At 30.4% G+C, this 20,133-nt stretch overlaps 1 protein-coding gene across 1 annotated transcript in view; it reads left to right on the top strand.

Moving 5' to 3' along the window:
* Positions 1 to 20,133, top strand: part of LOC123271216 — a 353,707-nt gene that overhangs the window by 161,945 nt on the left and 171,629 nt on the right. Inside the window, exon 4 of the mRNA XM_044737478.1 lies at positions 4,153 to 4,300. The gene's annotated coding sequence lies outside the window, so the exon portion shown is untranslated. The remainder of the gene's footprint in view (positions 1 to 4,152; positions 4,301 to 20,133) is intronic.

The following is a 20,133-nucleotide window of genomic DNA, read 5'->3' on the forward strand; positions in this document are numbered from 1 at the left end:
CTGAGATAAGGTGAGAGAGATAGAAAAAGAAATAATACAGCTCTAGAATAAAAAATTTCCGTGATAATGAGTAAAAAATGATAAATAATTTTAATATTAATAATAATTATTATACATATAAAATAATTAATAAAAAAGAAAAATTAGTATTTAATTTAAATATACACGGGAAAAAATTTCTGGGAAAATTTACGATACAACTATTGTAAAGCTGGACTATACTTTTATTACTATTAATTGTCAAATAGTTTAGAAGAAAAAATACTATTTATTCATGAAAAAATACGATATTACTATTGTAAAAAGTAAGAGATGAAAATTTCCAGTGCTGCCTCTGTATCTTTCCAATAGAACTATAGCAAATTTTACAATAGTTGAATTAGAATGTTTTTCAATTAGTGTGAGTGATGGCCGTGCACAGCGCTAGACTCCGAGTTTATGTAAATGTTAAAGGATATGGGCCTTAGTTTACCTCGGATAGCGTAGAGGGAGAGTCTCTGGCTGCCAACACAGAGTTCTGGGTTCGATTCCCAGATAGGACGAAAATGCCGGTTTCTTTTTTCGATTACTGTACAGGTACCAATTAGTCCAACCTTCTATCTCTCTCCCTCCCTAATATTTCTTTTAAAAAAACCAACTGTGAATTTTTACAATAGTTGAATTGTAAAGTTCACAAACACATATTGTATAATTTGCTTTATAGTATTCGACTTTTTAAGACTCTTGCTAGTCTTATTTGTTGGATTAAATTTACAATAGTAGATCGTAAAAATTACTAAATGAGAAGTATAGTCGACCGTTACTATTTTATTCAGTAAAAATTACAATAGTAAAATAATAAAAACTCCTTCAATTTTCTTTCCGTGTAGTCATCAAAGATTATGTCGTATCACTTGCAGTGTAATTTGAAGTTTTAACGTCTGTGGAGCCAATTAAAATGAAACAATGTCAGGCCGATACTATCAGTTTCATCCCAAGTGCGGAAATTGCCGATTTTCTGCCCATAGTAACATTCTCGTAGAAATTGTCAGGACTACATCCTAGGACCTCAAAACGTGATGTGATAAGAACTCGATTTTCGAAAATTGCGGAGAAACTAATAGCTTCCTAATTTAAGAAAATCATTGATTTTTATAGCAAGAAGTTAATAATCAAAATAAAGGCAAAAATTTCAAATTATTGTTACAAATATGGTTAGTAATTATTTGACATTCAATGCTATTATTTCTCGAAACTTTTGACGAATTGAAAGGCCAAATCGGTCCATTAGTTCCAAAGTTATGGGTGTGTGAAAATATCATCAGTGGAAAAAATACAATCTCATTTCTTGATTATTGACATTTTTAAAGATCTCATCCTGATGTTACGCTCATCGAGATCTTTCATTTGAGTACAAACCAAATCATTTTAAATACTAAGAAATATTTGTTTAATACTAAAAAATGGCCTCTAATAAATGATTTGTTAACTATTAATAAATATTATTTAATACAAATAAATCCTTCTATCAGTGTAACAAAATAACAATTTTTCTAATAAAAAAATACCTGGGACAGCAAAAAACATCCTTACAGAGAATCACCCATATATAAAAATGTCAATAATTAAGGAATGAGATAGTATTTTGTCTACTGATGATATTTTTAAAAATCTTTATAAATCTGCCTATTGCAGAGCTACTCATGCTGGACTTTATATAAAATTTAGCTATAATGTGTTCAATTTCGTTGAGTTATACCAAAAATAGTTCTCTATGAAACTCAATACCTTTATTATACTTTTTTTTTAATAATTTTTTCTACAGCTTCTAAAATCAGCGAAAATATGAAAAATAATCATTTTTATGTAATTGTCCTCAAATAACTACAGCGAAACTTATTGTATCGAAATTCCGTAAAGAGCATGTTATATATGTGGGAGTACTTTTCCACTCTCGGTAATTTTGCGTCAACCACCGTACTCTTTGGGCCATAAAATCCCTTCCCCGGCATTCAAGGGGCTCATGACGTCACGGGACCCCAAGACCAACGCTAAGTGTTAGCAAAGGCTAACACCCTCAAGAGTCAAGGGGCATGAGGCAGATTTTCCTCAGCCACTGAGATACACACACCTACGGTCTAGGACACATCCTATTTTCCTTTATTTCACGCATCGTATTATTGTAATCGCGAAGTACTATCTTGACATTATTACCCTAGTAGAAATAATCGAGTTTTCACTGGATATAAACCAGTAACTGGCCAGTGATATCCAGTAAAAACTTGAAATCGCGCCACCTACAACTAAGTCATAAACATTGGTTACACCGACAGTGTATCTTTACTAGTGTGTGTGTGGGTGTGTGTGTTTGTTTATTTTTTTTGTTAACCTGTACGCATCATTATAGTAATTATTATTAAAAAACAGTATAAATAAATCAAAATTAGTGTTTATTAACGTGTAAATAATTTCCAATATATATTTCAAAATGGATGCAGTGAAAAAAAATGACACATTATATAAATTGCGACTGTGGGCATTAAAAACAAATCTCCAATTCAAAATAATCATTTTCATATTCTATTGTTAGATTTATTATTAGTCTATCAGTCTAATGATATTATACATTTTATAATGTACACATAAATGAAACTTTTTTATATCATATCGTTTATTAAACATTATTTTGCATTTATTTGACAATTTTAATAACGCCTAATAACCTCAGAATTTGAAACTGACAGTTTCACTAAAGCCGCCATAATGTTTTGTTAGATCTCTAGTAAAACTTGCCAGTTACTAGACAGAAACTTGATATTACACTGGCCAGTTACTGGTTTAAGTCTAGTAAAACTAGCCAGTTACTGGCTAAAAACTTGATTTCATTTCTACTAGGGTATTTATACACGGACTTTATCTATTGTATCGTTTTCTGATAACTATATTCTACGGGATTGATTATTTATTGTGAGATTTAATTAACTTCATTCGAATATTGTAAATAGTATAGTTATAACTTGAATAAATTATAAAACCAAAGAAATAGATTACTACATATAGCTCATGAAATAAGTTACAATTTTCATTATCAAATGTATAATTTCCGTTAAATTTCTGAATTTTTTAAATATTCTAAGGATAGTATCAAATATTTTAACTATTAATATGCGCTCAAGTTGAGAAATCTACCTTTCCATATCGGGTGTAAACAATGCTTTTTTAAATTGTAATTATTACAAATAAATTTGATGTCTAATTTCAATTTTTCCATTTTGGCCTTTGACTTTTTAATCGTTTATTGCCATTGAAAAAAAATCTTTATAGTTGCGGGTATTGTTCGTTAGTATCGGATTTCACAATAAAATTATCCACATTTGTTAAGGCAGACTCGTTTGATATAATTATTGATGTTGTTAAAGTAAATAGCATAAGTTTAACAATGCTCCGGGATTAACGTATCACCACTATATCTATATACATAAAAATAAAATAAATAAATAAACAAAACAAAAATGCTTAAATCGATTGCAATATGATATTCTGTATTGAATGCCATTTCGAAAGCTTAACATGATTCAATTTCGTATATTCATATACTTTTTATTTTTCAATTTACACAGTATAAATTATTATTTATGAAATTTTAGGATCACATTCTTTCAATCGTTGAACGAAATATAAATTTTATTTAATTATTTGTTAATTTAAATTTACCGGGATTTACCAGATCAATTATAAAAAATTCATATTGTGAAAAATTCATCATATAATCAGAAAAATCAACGACATGTTGTTATTTTAACAGAGTATAAAGCAAAATGTTAATTTCAACCAATCGAAAAAAAAAAAATAGTATTTAAAAGTTATCTATAGTCGCGAAGCTTTTACTTAATTAATTGGCCAGTGAACTATACTAGTGAATATAAATTCAGGTCATTCGTTAATTTCGTGGTTCATTCCACCCACTTGGCTAATTTTTTATTGCACAACTACTGTGACATTTATGAATGCATGAAATGAGTTTACTAATTCATGTATCAATATATTCTGACATTATTACATTATTACTTAATTAAATTATCATAAATAAATATCTGCAAGCTCAATTTGAATTGAGTACTTATAAATACTGCTTTTATTATAATAAATCAAATTATATTAATTATCTTGCAGATAGCGTAAAAAAGCGTCCGTCTTCGTTGGTACTCCAGCTTCGAATCAGCCCCTCCTTTGAAAAGTTCACGTTTCTTCATACTTGGGTAGCAGCGATGCCAGAAGTCTTCTTCCAACAGAACTTGCTCCCAGGCAATAAATGACCCAGGTCAGTGTAATATTTAACAAAATCTACGACAATTTTTAGCCACACCAGATTCTGCAGTATTGACTGGTCAAAACCGTTATCGATAGTGATCTATGTATTGAAATTGCACTGAAAAAAAAAGTAGTTTATTTATTTTTTATTCATTTATTTATATCATCCAGGATACAAAAAAGTATATACATACAAGGTATGCACCTATAGAGGTGATACATTTAACACCTGTATATAGGCCTGTGAAAAGTTAATTAACAATAACCAAGCTTATCTTGAAACAAGTATCATTCATAAATATGTAATAAAATACAATATAATATGAAATACGTGATTTAGTGCTTACGTGTTACAATCCACTTTATAATTTTTTTCTTATTAATCTTATTTTTTAAGTTTAAAGTCTTTAATGTTTGTGGTAATTGGTTATAGTACTTAATTGCTACATACTTAGAGTTTTTACATGATATGTTTTTATTAATCTTTGGCAACTGCAAGGGCTTAGCCCTGGCTTTACCCTTGTAGTTTTTATATCCACAGATTCGGTAGAATCTGGCGCCAAGTTCCGTTCAAATCAGTTGTAAACGGAGCGCCAGACTACCGACTATGTTTACTGTAAGCAGAACGGTATTTTGAGGTTGCAAAATTTTATTTAATTCTAAGGTACTTCTAAGGTAGTTCCTAAATTTTATATTATAACAGTAATTCATGCTTTATTTTAATGATATTAATTAATTATATCCAATTATAACAATTAATCTACCTGAAATTATTAAATTTTATCAGCATAAACTATGGCAAGCTCAAAAATTTCGATCCTGACTTTTTTTCTATGTAAAAAGTGACATGCCACAAACTAAATAATTCGAGAATGCATGATAATCCTCCAATAGATGGGAAACTACAGTTAAAAAAATACATTTCACAGCTTGCATCTATACCCACCAGGGTGCGCTGGAATTATTTTTACATAAACTGTAGCTTCAAGGGGATAGTTTGCTATAAAAAATGCAGCCAACGCGAGATTTAAGTTGGTACCAATTGTAAATTTTTATTATAATTACAACAAATACTAAAATCCGAACAAAACAGTTTCACTGTAAAAAATCGCGCCAAGTCCACGTTCATAGGACTATTAAGAAAAAAAAATTTCTTTTTCTTTACAAAAAGATATAAAATTAAAAATTAAAAATCCAAGTAACCGATATGATTGTATTTGATTTTCGAAATTAAAAATTTTATTGTAAATTTGAAAATTAAAAATTTGTAACGTACTTGGTGTGCGTCATTGTGTATTTCAATTTTTTTAAAGTCCTAGTAAATAGATTTTACGAATTTCATTAAAAGTAAAATATTTTGCAACCATGCACACTAAATACGTTCTAAAACTTTTTTTTTAATTTTTAAATTTACAATAAAATTTTTTTTATTTCCGAAAATCAAATACAACCATATCGGTTACTTGGATTTTTTAATTTTTTAATTTTATATCTTTTTGTAAAGAAAAAAGAAATTTTTTTTTTCTTAATAGTCCTATGAACGTGGACTTGGCGCGATTTTTTTACAGTGAAACTGTTTTTGTTCGGATTCTTTTTTACAATAATAATAATGATAACATAATGATTCTACTATAAATTTTTTATCGATACCTAGTATTGGAGTATTATCATCTTTATTATCACATAGAAATCGAATTAATTTATTTTGTATTCTTGCCAGTACATTAATTTTCCACTAGTTAGTTTTCCACTAACAATATTTCTTATGCTGAGAAAAAAATTTGGTACACGGAAAAAAGTAAACTAAAATTCACTCGGATTCCGGTTAATTTTTATAGTTTCAAACACTGATAGAAGGATTTATTTGTATTAAATAATATTTGTTAGTAGTTAACAAATCATTTATTAGAGACCACTTTTTAATATTAAACAAATATTTCTTAGTATTTAAAATGATTTGTTTATATTTAATAAATCTGATATTCATTTATTAAATATTAATAAATCTTTTTAAATACTACGAAATATTTGTTAAGGACTAACAAATGGCTTCTAATAAATGATTTGTTAAATATTAACAAATCTTTTTAACTATAAACAAATCCTTCTATCACACGCATAAAAATGATTTTGTTGAAATAACAAAAGACGGGATAACTAAAAAATATGTTCTGGTAACTAATGGTGTAGTTATAGTAACAAATCCATTAATCGCATTAACAAAATGTTTCAAGTTGTACTAACAAACCAGTCGGTTAAATCTCTAAATCAATTTGTTGTCCTAACGAAATCATTTTATTACAATAACAACACTAATTTGTTGCTAAAATATTTTCCAAATCAGATATCACTGATTATAGCATATTTTTAAACTATGGATTCTTATAAAATTTAATGTAACAAATTTATTTGTTATTTTAATAGAATAATTTTGCTGTTTCAACAAAAAAATTTGCTATACTAACTAAATTATTTTGTCGAATCTACTTAAAGATTTTGCTATAGTAACCAAATTGTTTTGTTGTTATAACATATCAATAACTTGCTATAACCTAAATTTTATTATTTTAACATATAATTTGTTATCCCTATGTTAACAAATGCATTTGTTACTACAACATATCTTAGGTTACTTTAACAAAATTTTTTTCTGCGTGCAGTGAACAGTACAGCGGACATCGGGGTGGCACAAATGTAAATATTACAAAACTTAATGTAGAAAGTGTACAAGCCACAATTTATAATTTAATATCGAAAATGTGATTAGTAGCTGTCACTACAGTAAATAACGAGTCTTATATCTTAAAAAATGTCAGTTTTAAACAGTAAAAATTACCGTTTCAACATATAGATAGATAGATAAAAAATTTATTTGGCTCTGGAACCTAAGCTCCCTCAAAGCCATCAATATTTAAATTACATTGGTTTACATAGGTTACAAGATTACTTAACTAATTAAAGGTTTACAATTAGATTTAATTTCAAATGTTATAAAATCCAAATAGATTATTTAATACAAACAATTAACTTAATTTAAAGTCATAATAATTCTACAAGAAAAAATATTTAAATAAGATCAAAAATAAAGATTGCAATTGTTAATTGTCATGTTCAAAAAAGTGATTGAAGCAAGCATTTTTAACTTGTTAAATTCAACCAAATTATCTACAGCCACAGTCTCAGCTGGCAGTGCATTCCAGATACGTATGCCATGAATTAAGAATGAATTATCATAAATGACACAATTAGCCTGCGGTATACGAAGATAGTCTTGTCGGACATCACCTCTACGCAGTGCTACAGGCAAAAAGTCTAGTTTTGAGCCGAATAGCTGCTGATAATTTAGTCGAATTTCCTTATAAAACAGACAAGCAATGAAATAATCTCTTCTCGCTGCAAGCTTTAGCCAACCTAACTTTTTGAAATATGGAGTAACATGTTCATATTTTGGTACTTTATAGATAAATCTAACACATGAATTCAATTTACGCTACATCTTTAATAATAATTTGTTTGACATATTCGTATACGCCGCACAAAAATAATCAAAGAGAGGAATTATTAAAGTAGATACTACTTATTTAAATAATATTTAAAACTATAAAATTTAAATAATCAGGGTTGTTATTTACTATTATTATTGTTAAAAATTACTTGGCGTGATATTATAAAATACATATTAAAATGGCGATTTTTACTGTTTGAAACTGTAAAATTTATAAAACCACTGTTGTTATTTACTATGGTCATAGTCACAAGTTACTCGGTATGATAGTATATACTACACATTGAAACGGCAATTTTTAGTGTTTGAAACTATAATTTTTCAACATGTGACAGTCGTTATTTACTATAGTGACAGCTACTAATCACTTATTTTCGATATTAAATAATAAATTGTGGCTTTTATACTTTCTACATTAAGTTTTGTAATATTTACATTTTTGCCACCCCGATGTCCGCTGTACAGTTTAAAACTGTAAAAAGTAACCGGAATCCGAGTGAATATTACAGTTTACTTTTTTCCGTGCATAGTTTCATTTTTTAATACATATTCAAATGAATTTTGGAATGCTTCACGTAATAATTACTATAACTCCTGTTCTTTCCCGCTTCACAGCATTATTTAATTTTAAAAATGCTTACCGTACGATGAACAGTGTTGCTTAATGTATATAGAATAAGCGAAAAAGTAAATTTGGTATAGATTGGGTAGCTCAAATGTAGAGTAGCCGACATGTAATGAGAAAGTTCTGGGTTCGAATCCCAGTCTGAGCTATCTGTATTTTTTCTCGCATATTCTATAAATTCTAATCAAGACGGTTTAATTAAAAACCCTCTTAACAATTGAAATTATAAGTGTAATAATAAATATTAATTTTCAAGTCACATCAAGAATTATAATTACTTATGATAATTGTTTGAGTTTATTTTCTGACTAAATATTATAAATACACGACATCAATATAAACAAGACAACATACATGAGAAACCTTGGAATTTACTTTAGTATTACTGCTTAGAGTATAGATCTCAAACTAAATTCGGTAATGCTCTGAGAACTATATTGGTATTTTAATAATTACAAAACGTATTTTTACCATAAGAAAACTCCCTCGACGTTGGATTCCTTGCTGTTTAAAAAAAAAACTTATATTTTTTATCAAAGTATTGAACGTCGAATCTATTCTTCAAGATACACATGATTGGTTGCTACTTCGTGGCGTGATCGAGAAGCTGTTCGTGTGATTGTCCTTAGAAGTGCAAGCGTTGCAATTTTCAGCGTGAAAAAAATACCCGGCATTACATCAAGCAACAACTTATATAACACTGAAATATTTGAAAAATAAAATTCTATTTTTCAATTTCAGTCCTGAATTTGAGCGAAGCTCTTATCTATACTGCAAACCGCATTTTAATGTTATAATTATTATTACAGTTTTTATTTTCTGAAGACTGGTTTTATAATACTTTTATATATAGATGTTGGCGATCCAGCCTACAACACTATTTTTTTCTCTATCTCGAATCCAAAAGATCCAGGTTCGAGTCCTGGTCTGGGCCGTCCGAATTATTTTTTCAGTCAAATTTACCTTTAATGACAAATTGAGATAAGAATTTAAAAATTGTTTATGCCTGGTAGGAAATACATGCTAACGATATTATGAATAATTAGAGAAAAAAATAGTGTTCTAGGCTGGATCGCCAACATCTACACTGAGAAAACAGTTTGTTTGGCTCAAATGCGCAGATTTATTTGAAATAAATTAAAAATATGTATTTAATGTTAACAAATTTCTTCCATTCAAATACAGTAGCGCTCAAAAGTATTTTGACAACATAAAATTTTTTAATATTTTTTTAAAATAAAAGCCTATCGGAAAATATATTGAGTATAATGTAGAGTAGTGTAATTGCGACTATTTAAGCGTATCAAATTACAACTTGTTTGTTTACACACCGCGCCACCGAACGTACTTGACTTACCGTGAGCTCAAAAGTATTTTGACACACATTTGACTTGAAAAACTCTCGCAGATTACTTGTTCCTTAGTTTTTATTATTACATATATTTACTTGTTGTGGTTACTTCAATATGCCTAAGTGCAAGGAATATTCTAGTGATTTTAAAAAAGCCGTTATTAATGCATTAAAACAAAGGAATGAAACAAACAGAAGTTGCTCGTTTGTTTAAAGTGTCTCGACAGTTAGTTAGCTTATGGAATAAAGTCTATAACAAACGAAAAACTGTCGAAAGTAAGCCTCGAACAGGCCGCCCAAGAAAAACTTCTTCTTACATCGATCATATTATAAAAAAGTTATCAGCAAATGATATACGGATGTCCGCTGTAATGATAAAAAATGAATTAAAAGGAAAATATAACGTAGATATTCATGTTTCTACTGTTAAACGACGCCTAAAAGGTCCTAGGGTTACATGGCCGAAGACCGGCTAAAAACCTTTAATATTGAAAAAAAAACAGGAAGTATCGTCTTGAGTTCGCGAAACGGCATATATCGTGGTCAAGTTTAGAGTGGTCTAAAGTTTTATGGAGTGACGAAAGTAAATTTAATTTAATGTCATCTGATGGTATCAAGTACATTCGGCGTCCAGTAAATAAAAAATACGATTATCGGTATCAAATACCCACAGTTAAACATAGAGGTGGTAGTGTGATGGTTTGGGGATATTTTTCACGGTCTGGAGTTGGACCATTAGTTCGAATAGAAGGAAAAATGGATCGGTTCATGTATGCAAATATATTAAAGTCTCAGATGTTACCATATGCTAAACATCACATGCCAGCTAAGTGGTATTTTCAACAAGACAATGCTCCCAAACACAGATCAAAGCATATTAGTGACTTATTAAATCGTGAAAAAGTTAAAGTTCTTGAGTGGCCAAGTCAAAGTCCCGACTTGAATCCGATAAAAAATCTCTGGGAAGAATTGAAACGTAGTGTAAAAACCCAAAATTATTCAAACAAAAACGCTTTGTTTGAAACTCTAAAAAATGAGTGGGATCAAATTCCAATAAGTCGATTACAAAAATTAATCGACTCAATGCCGGAGCGATGCAAGGCTGTCATAAAGGCCAAGGGATATGCTACTAAATACTAATATATTTATTGCTGTAAATTATAATTATGCGTTAAATTAGTTTTTTTTCAAAAATGTCAAAATACTTTTGAGCCACCATTTTCCTAATATTTTAAAAATTAAACTTTCTTTTATTACAAATAAGAACCTCTTTGACACTATTCTGCAGTTTATTCAAAAGGTGTTAAAAAAATAAATAAATGATTATTGTGTTTCATATTTATTTTTAATTAAACCATTAAATATATTTGTCAAAATACTTTTGAGCGCTACTGTATATATTACTTTGAATCAAATACTACTTCGTTTTGGTTTATTTAACTGAATCGACTCATTTATTTCATTCAAATAAAGATTTGTTAACTATTAACAAATCTCACTTTAAGTAAATTATGCCTGGTGCCGCTGCGGTCGCCACTGTTATTTCTCGACGTGATTTGTAAAAAGTAAATAATGAGAATTAACTCATTTTACAAATGTGTTTGTTTAATTTTTATAGAAATAAATAAAATAAAAAAAAATATATATATATGTTTAGGCAAATATATGTATTGGAATAGTTAACTATAATAGACATTAATAATTATGATGCTGAAGTTAGCAGACATCTGTCAATTTTTTTAATTTTTATTACAGATCAACAATAAAAAACATATTTAAAAAAAAAATTTGCACTTGCAATTATTTTTTAATTTTTAGACGTAGAATTTTTTAATTAAAATTTTATTATTATAAAAGTCCTAAAAATTGACAGATGTCTGTTAATTTATGAAAATTAAGTTATCCGACATCTAAAAATTTTTAGAATTTTTTTTATTGAAAAAATTGTTACAAAAGAAATTTTTTATTAAAAATCTTCATTCGTAAAAAACTTGAAAAATTATAAATGCAATTTTTAAAAAATATTTTCTAGTTCAAATTTAATAAATAAATAAAAAAATTAAAAATTAAAAACGTCGACTAATTTTAGTATTATTGTTAATTACAGTATAATTAATAATTCCAAAAAAAGTGCCCATTTAACCCCAAACGTTCGATATGTCTACTTTTACTACTTTCCTAACCTAAAACTAAAAACCATTGCTTTGAGTATATTCAAACATACCATTTATTTATAGTTAACAAATCTGATTTGGTTGAAATATATCATTGTTAGCACCAAAGTTATCATTATTGTTAAAATATGCCGGAATCTGGAATAAGTACATCTGAAATTTGTTGTTGAATAATTAGTAACTTGAATTAGTCATATTCAATTAAATTTTCTATTCTGTGGCTCACAGCTGAGAGACTCAACTTATACGGTAAGATCGTAAAGTTGTCTTGTGTATACAAGATATCTTGGGCTCTTCTGCTTTGCTGCTTTGTGTCCGAAAATAGGAGATAGTATAGTCAAACTTGTGATGATACCAAGATTTAATTGTAATCTCCAGCAAGATTATATATGTCCATTCATGATGAGCTCATCTAAGTTAGGAAATCATAGTTTTGAGAGAATGGTGCAATATTGGATGATAAACAACTTTTGAATTTATTTATCGCTATTAACCAGCAGTCATTACGTGACTGCCGAGATTTGCAAATTATGAATAAGAAAACATTGTCCTAGTGATTTTTGATATTTCTCATTGTACTATACTATACTAGTTAGGGTATTTTTTAAATAAATTTTAAAAGTAATAGTGCTATCACAGGATCAATTGCAAATAATTTAATGGACAAATGTCACGGAACAAATTTATAGAACAAACAAACTATTAAAAACTCCTCCAAAAACTTGACATAAAAAATTGACTACTAAAAAATAAATAAAACCAAAAAGCACTAATTTTTATCAAGACCTGTCTGATGATACCAAATTTAACTATAAGAATTCTTTTAAAAATAATTACACGCTCGTCACAAAATTTCTCTTAGTCTCTTAATTATATAAATTAATGTTTGGCCTTTAACCACATTCACATGTACAAAACAAAATAAATAAATGGCGTTTATCGGGAAACTCGAATCTATTGCACGCCTCATAAGCGAAGCGGATGAGGTAGTGCTCTATTCTCGCCTTACAAAAATCAAGTGATTTTTTTAACTAAAATTGTCTCTATTTATTTTCTATCGCACTTGTAGAATAATATTTACACATAAATGTCATGGAAAAACACTTGTTTCAACACTTATGACATGTTTAAAAGACATTTTTCTTTTTAAATAAATAAAAAAAAATTAGGAAAACGGTTGACCCTGAAGGCCATCCCTGCAACTTCCCGCTAATTCCATACTTAGGCGCTTAAAATTGCATCAATGACGTTTTTGAGCTCTTCGAGCTCAAAAATACAATTTATGGGTTATTTTGAGCTCTCCGAGCTCAAAGAGATTGCTTTCCTATGCTTTTGAGCTCTTCGAGCTCAAAAGTCTGATAGAGATTTGATTAGACACTATTTTTTGAATTTTTTGAACCGCAATAACTTTTGAATGAATAAACCGATTTTCACGCGGTTGGCAGCATTCGACGCAGTTTTTTAAGCCTCACAAAGAATCTCAAATTTTGAATTGATCGCGCTAGGAATTTCGGAGTTATTCCGAAAAAACACTTTTTTCGGTTTTCTTTCGTTCACGATATCTCTCGAACGAATCAACCGATTTTGACCGGACTGGTGGCGATCGACGTGGTTTTTTGAGGTTAAGAGCTGATTAGTTTTTGGAATTGAACCATAAAGCCGTTTAAAAGTTATTCCAAAAAAACCACATTTAAAAAAAAAATTTTTTTCAGTTTTTTTAAGATTTCTCAAAATCTATTGATCTGAATCGGTCCAAATAGTTTTCAAAATCTAAGTTTGGTCGAGCCCTTTCGAATGGCACCAACCGTGATGAAATCGGTCAAGCCGTTCAAAAGTTATAAGCGGTTCACATACTTTCACACACACACACACACACACACACACACACACACACACACACACACACACACACACACACACACACACACACACACCCTACGAGTAGCTAGTGCCTTCCGTACTATATCAGAAGAAGCAGTGTGCGTCATTGCTGGAACCCTACCTCTTAGAGTTCTAGCAGAGGAAAGACGGGCCCTTTACCAACGAAAAAGGTCAACTGCACTGAGCCCGGAAGAACTTAGAATTGAAGAACGGCAGAAGAGCATAGGCCGATGGCAACTACAATGGGATGCTGCAGAGAAGGGTAGGTGGACGCACCGTCTCATACCTCGGGTCGACATTTGGCTTAACCGGAATCACGGTGAGGTCAATTACTATCTTACGCAGATGTTGTCGGGACATGGGTGTTTTCGAGAGTATCTACACCGCTTTAAGCACGATGACTCTTCGGAGTGCCCGTCCTGCCCAGGAGCTGCTGAAGACGCGGAGCACGTCTTCTTTGTATGTCCTCGTTTCGATCCACAGCGTGAAGAACTGGAGAGGATCCTGAACCAGAGAATGCAACCAGATTCACTAGTAGAAGCAATGTTGTCATCAGAAGCTGCCTGGAACGCTACCAACACGTTTGCAACAGAAGTCCTTAAAGACTTGCGTTCCACCGAAAGAAAAAGAGCAAATAGCAGAAGATAGAAGGAAGATAGTTAACACCTTAGCCACCAGAAGGAAGAGCAGTAGCTAGATCCTCCCTTCAAGTAATGCCTGACGGCGGTTTCCATGAGGGATTAGAGGAAAGAAGGAAAAGGGGTTTAGGGTTTAGTGGGTAGGGGCGTTAGTGTCGAGTTTTAGTATGACGCTGCGTCGAGTCGCCACATATCCAGGCCAAACAGCTATGCCTAGAATCCGTAAAAGGGCTCCCCCCCCCCAGAAAAAAAAAAAAAACAACACACTCACACACACACTCACACACAAACACACACACAAACACACACACACACACACACACATACAGACACTGTGACAACCTCGCGGGGATATTCAGGGAAGCTTCCTGTGACCTTCAAACGTCGAGATCTGATGAAAACTCGATTTTTGCAAAACGGGGTGAAAACAATAACTTCCCGATTTTTGAAAATCTTCGATTTTCTTAGCGGGAAGTTTAAAATGTTTAAGGGGCATTCCATAGTGACTGGTGGGACATTTGACTCTGGAATTCCATCCATTATAAGCTATAATTATGTGACTTAAACTTATATTATAGTAAAATTTATCTTATAATATAGAAGAATAACTAATTGACAACATCCCTCTGTCAAAAACCTCGATTACTTTCTAAGTTTCTCGTAATTATCATTTGACTGAGTGTGACTGGTGGTACATCGAAAAATCCTTCTTTCTTACCGCGGTATACTTAAAGTCTAATTTTTCAGTTCGACCACTAAACTTTTAAAAAATACTTCCCTCTCAATGCAAAATTTATCCTACAAACATTCAATGTTATGAAGAATTACACTGATTACCGACGTAGAAACAATGGAAAAAATTTTTTATATTATGAATGGTGGGACAGGCATTTGTGACAGGTGAGACAAGTACACAATGTCTACATGAAGTTGTTTATTAAAAAGACTTTTATATTATTTCAACCTTAGAAACATTATTGTTTATATATTTATCTATAAATTATTTAGGATAATTAAAAAAAAACTAATTAAAAAACACAAATAAAGGATTTAGAATGCTGACAACACGATCTTGATAAACTTAAGTGTTAATTAATAACGGACATAAGCAATTTGTTCTTAAAACTATAATAATAAATATGTTCGTTAATAACAAGCATAAAATGAATTTGTTGTTAAAACTATTAAAACAACATTTGACCCGGATACAAGTTAGTACGACTGAAAAGTTACTAGGAGAGAAAAATCGATTTTATTATTGATTAAAAAAATTTTTTTTTTATAAATTAGTAAAATATAAACTTTTAATAACAAATTAGGATTAAATTAAAATGAATTAGAGAAATTTTTTAATTTTAGTCATTTTCCTATTTCGCATAGAATGTCCCTTAAAAAAATTATTCCGTGGACGTCCGTGTGTCTGATGTGCGTATGAAAACTGGCGTGGTCACGATAACTGCCGAAAAACTTAACTGATCAAGTCCATTTTTTTTTTATTCAGTATTATCCAAAACTAAATCCTTTCGAAGATCACGGTCTAATTCAATGTAGTTTAATTATAATTAGCAATAAACTAAAATTCACTTAGGGGAGGGTGGGGCAAGACGGCCCACCTAAGCTGGTTTTTATTTTTTGTGGCTTTCTACTATCAAGTGGATTTACTCTCGTCCAACTTTGACTTAATTCACCGGAATTTTTCCAAAGTTCCAAAAAAACATTTTTGCCCACCTCCAAAAAATGATGAAAAAAAAAAAATTTTTTTTTTTTCATTTCAAAATTGTTTCTCACGTCAAAAATGTTTTTATTTATCTCCTGGACATCTGCATTCACTTTTATATTAATCAGGAAAACTATTGTTAACATAATACCAATAGATCCCCTACTTTTACAGAAAAAAAAAGTTGAGCGAAATAATTTTTCCTACAAACCTCTTACCAAGTACAGTACCGATAATTACATTTGTGAATATTGTGAGGATTCATTCATAATAACTCTAAATGGTATAATTCACTCCTACAGGGGGTTGCGGGGGTGAATGTCAACAATGAAAATTAAAAATTTCCGAGCTGTAGCTCCTATAAGGTCCAAATTTGGTAAGAATCTTCTGTATGTGATAGAGAAATGATCTAAGAGCGGATTTTATGACAATCTACTCCCAATATGGATAGCGGGGGTGGGTGTTACAATGAAAATTGTAAATTTCCGAGCTATAGCTCCTACAGACTCCAAAATTCGGTAGGAGTCTTCTATGTGTGATGTAGAAGTAATCTAAATGAGGATTTTACGACAACCCGACCTAAATAAGGATTGCAGGGGTAGATATTAACGATTAAAATTTCAAATTTCCTAGCTATAGTTCCTACAAACTTCAAATTTGGTAGAAATCTTCGGGTATACTTATTTAAATAGAATTCGTAAAAAACATATTAAATTTGTTTTCTATAAAAAATGGATGTAACTAAGAAAATTTTATGTAACAGAAAAATTCGTCGCACTTGAAGGTAGATAAATTTCAACTTCATTTATGAGATTTGCAATGACTTTAACTAAAACCTTCAATGCTCATTTGAAATCTGTACAAATCAAAAAAATTAGGAAAACGGTTGACCCTAAAGGCCATCCCTACAACTTCCAGCTACCCGATTAGAAATTTTCACGTGCTCCCACTTGGGACCCAACTTGGTTTCCCAATTGGGATCCCAAATTGGGATGTAACGCAGAAACGTATTTGGGGCCTGGTGGGGCAATCCCTATTGGTTTCCAATTAGGCTTGCCCAATAGGTTCCCCATCAAGTAATCCCTATCGGTTCCCGATTATAATTCCATACGTAAGCGCTTAAAATTGCACTTACTACGTTTTTGAGCTCTCTGAGCTCAAAAGTCTGATAAAAGTTAAATAAAATGCAATTTTTTGAATTTTCAAACCGTAATAATTTTTGAATGGGGTAAAATCAATAACTTCTTAATTTTCAAAAAATTTTTATTTTCTTAGCGGGAAGTTAAAAATATTTCAATTAAATTTCAAGTCTAGATCTAAAAATGCAATTCTATAAAGTGCCCAGCGAAGCGGGCGGGTAACAGCTAGTGTTATATATAATAATAATTGTCCTGTTGGTTAATGTAACAAATTATTTGAATTCACTACGAATTGTAAATTAATGAAATAACTTATCTTAATAATTGTTATTTTTCTATTAAATAAAAAATTTGTTATTGTTATTTACAATTTTTTCGGATGGTCTATTTTGCCCTAAATCTATAAAATCAGCTGAGAAATATGATTTTTACTTTATTAATCATGATTAGGTTATAAAATTATAAGATAACTTATTTTTTAGAACTTTTTAGTGGCTCATTTTGCCTTTGTTTTCACGCGTAAGGCTAAAAATACATCAGTAACCCGAATTTGTGGTGATTAAAAAAAAAATTAGAAAAATACATTTTTGGTCAATTTTTGAGGTGAGCCTTCTTGCCCTAGGTGGGTCGTCTTGCCCCACCCTCCCCTATAGTTTGTATATCTATATCTATGTAAATAAGATTCGTTTACAACACATACGCAGTACCTTTCTTTTCTGGGTGGACAATGGCATGAAAGATTTAAAAGTATTTGTATTTTATTTTAATCAATTTTATTATGGAAAATGAGATTATGAGGCGTGCACTTTTGGATTTTCCAAACTTTTTATAGCTACTTTGAAAATATATCATAATTTATTAACTATCCTGAAAAGCGTATAAAACATTGAAAAGACAGAAATGGAGGACAAGATCTTTCCAATGATACTAATTTAATTTAAAAACTTATTTTTCTTGCTCTCCTAGCCGAAAGTACGCTCTTCCTGGCAGCAATTTACTCCAGGAAGAGCAACTTTTATGGCCTGCTCTAACGCATGCGCGCTACGCATATTTTCTGGCTCGGCAGCACAGAACCTCGCTTTCTTTCGCATTTTCGTGGCGCGACCGGCCTATACAGCGAGTTTCAACTGTATATATAACAGTCACAACATCGTCTGTATGTAACATGTCAGCGCATAAACTAACCAAAAAATGTCAAAAAAATAAAAATAATTTTTAACTAGATCATTTTTAATGAACTATTTAATAATAATACTGCACAAATAATTTATATAAAAAGTTTAAAAAATAAAACATAATAGTTTTGTGAATTTTATTTGCTTTTTTTTATATTTTGATAGTTAGTAAAGCAATGTTTATAAAACAATCCATGTACTCTACAAACTTGTAATAATTTAATTTCAATCTTTCTTAGCCGTCGAATTCTAATTAAAAACTAATTTTTAATCAACTTAAAAAAATAAATTCTGTAATGAGAATGAGTTTAAATATTTGTGACAAATTCTGTGCATGATATCACTCTTAATCAGAGCATTTGTTAGTAAAGTTTAAAAAAACATTTTTTTTCAATTTATTAACTTTTATTTTTTTTTTTTTATACCCGCCCCGACCAGCAAAGCCTCGGCTTTGCAAAAGTCGGGGGGCGCCCCCCTCACGCCCGGTAAAACCTCGGCTTCGCCTCGGTTTTGCAAAACCCCTTCCACGGGGTTGCGTACTTTCGGCTGGAGAGCAAGAAAAATAGTATACAACCCATGACCAGAATGTTGGATACCCTGACGTATAGGATATGATGGCCGAGGCTACGCCTCGCCGTACGCCAGGAAATCCAACTTTCTGGCCTTGGGTTGTAATATACTATTACCATATAAACACGCCAGAGACAATATTTTTTTTATTTTCTTAATTATAATAAAGTATGACTCGGAGCTACTATAGCAGTAAGTTCTATTGAATCAACACAGGAATAAACCTTGATATTTAGCACTTTTTGTGTAAGTATAAAATTTTTTCCTGTTAATAAGAAATAAAAAATAAATTGTGCGTAAAAATTTGTATATTAACTGACTTCGATTGTCGAATAATTTTATTTCAACGAGTGTAATGTCGAGCATTCCAAAATATATAATATCTTTTATGTTGTATCTCAGAATAATTTCAATATTATTCTTTTTCTCGCAATATTAAATGAAAGAAAAATACATTTCAAACATACGAATGTTAATAATTTACTTCAAACAACGTATTCAAAGGTAATCAAGAACAGAGAAGAGAATTTCTTAGTTATTATATGCAGATATTCAAATTTTCTTGCGTATGATTCGAACATTCACTACCGTGAACACATACACACACACACACACACACACACACACACACACACACACACACACACACACACACACACACACAATCTTGTTTTCTTACGTATTCATCTTGTTACAACAACCGCAAGTTAAATTAGATGCGATACACTAAGTTTAGGGATCTTAGAAGATAGAGAAGATGGCAAATATGTCGAGCACCCTGTCTTGTTATGTAATCCATATGTATTTTCGAAATTTACCTAGAGTTTCTCAATATGAGATTTCTGCAACAAATTATCTCGTACTTGCTGGATTCACGTAAAATTGTTTAATTTTCAGAGAATTTACGTGATTGTCAAGTCATTGTACTGAATGTATTTATAAATATTACCCTTTTAATGATAATGAAAATTTATTTGTAATCAATAAATTGAGCTAAGTTTCAATTAAAAATTTTTAACTTCCCGCTAAAAAAATTAAAAATTTTCAAAAATTGGGAAGTTATTGCTT

The sequence above is a fragment of the Cotesia glomerata genome, linkage group LG9 (genome assembly GCF_020080835.1).
Source record: "Cotesia glomerata isolate CgM1 linkage group LG9, MPM_Cglom_v2.3, whole genome shotgun sequence".
NCBI classification, from domain to species: Eukaryota; Metazoa; Arthropoda; class Insecta; order Hymenoptera; family Braconidae; genus Cotesia; species Cotesia glomerata.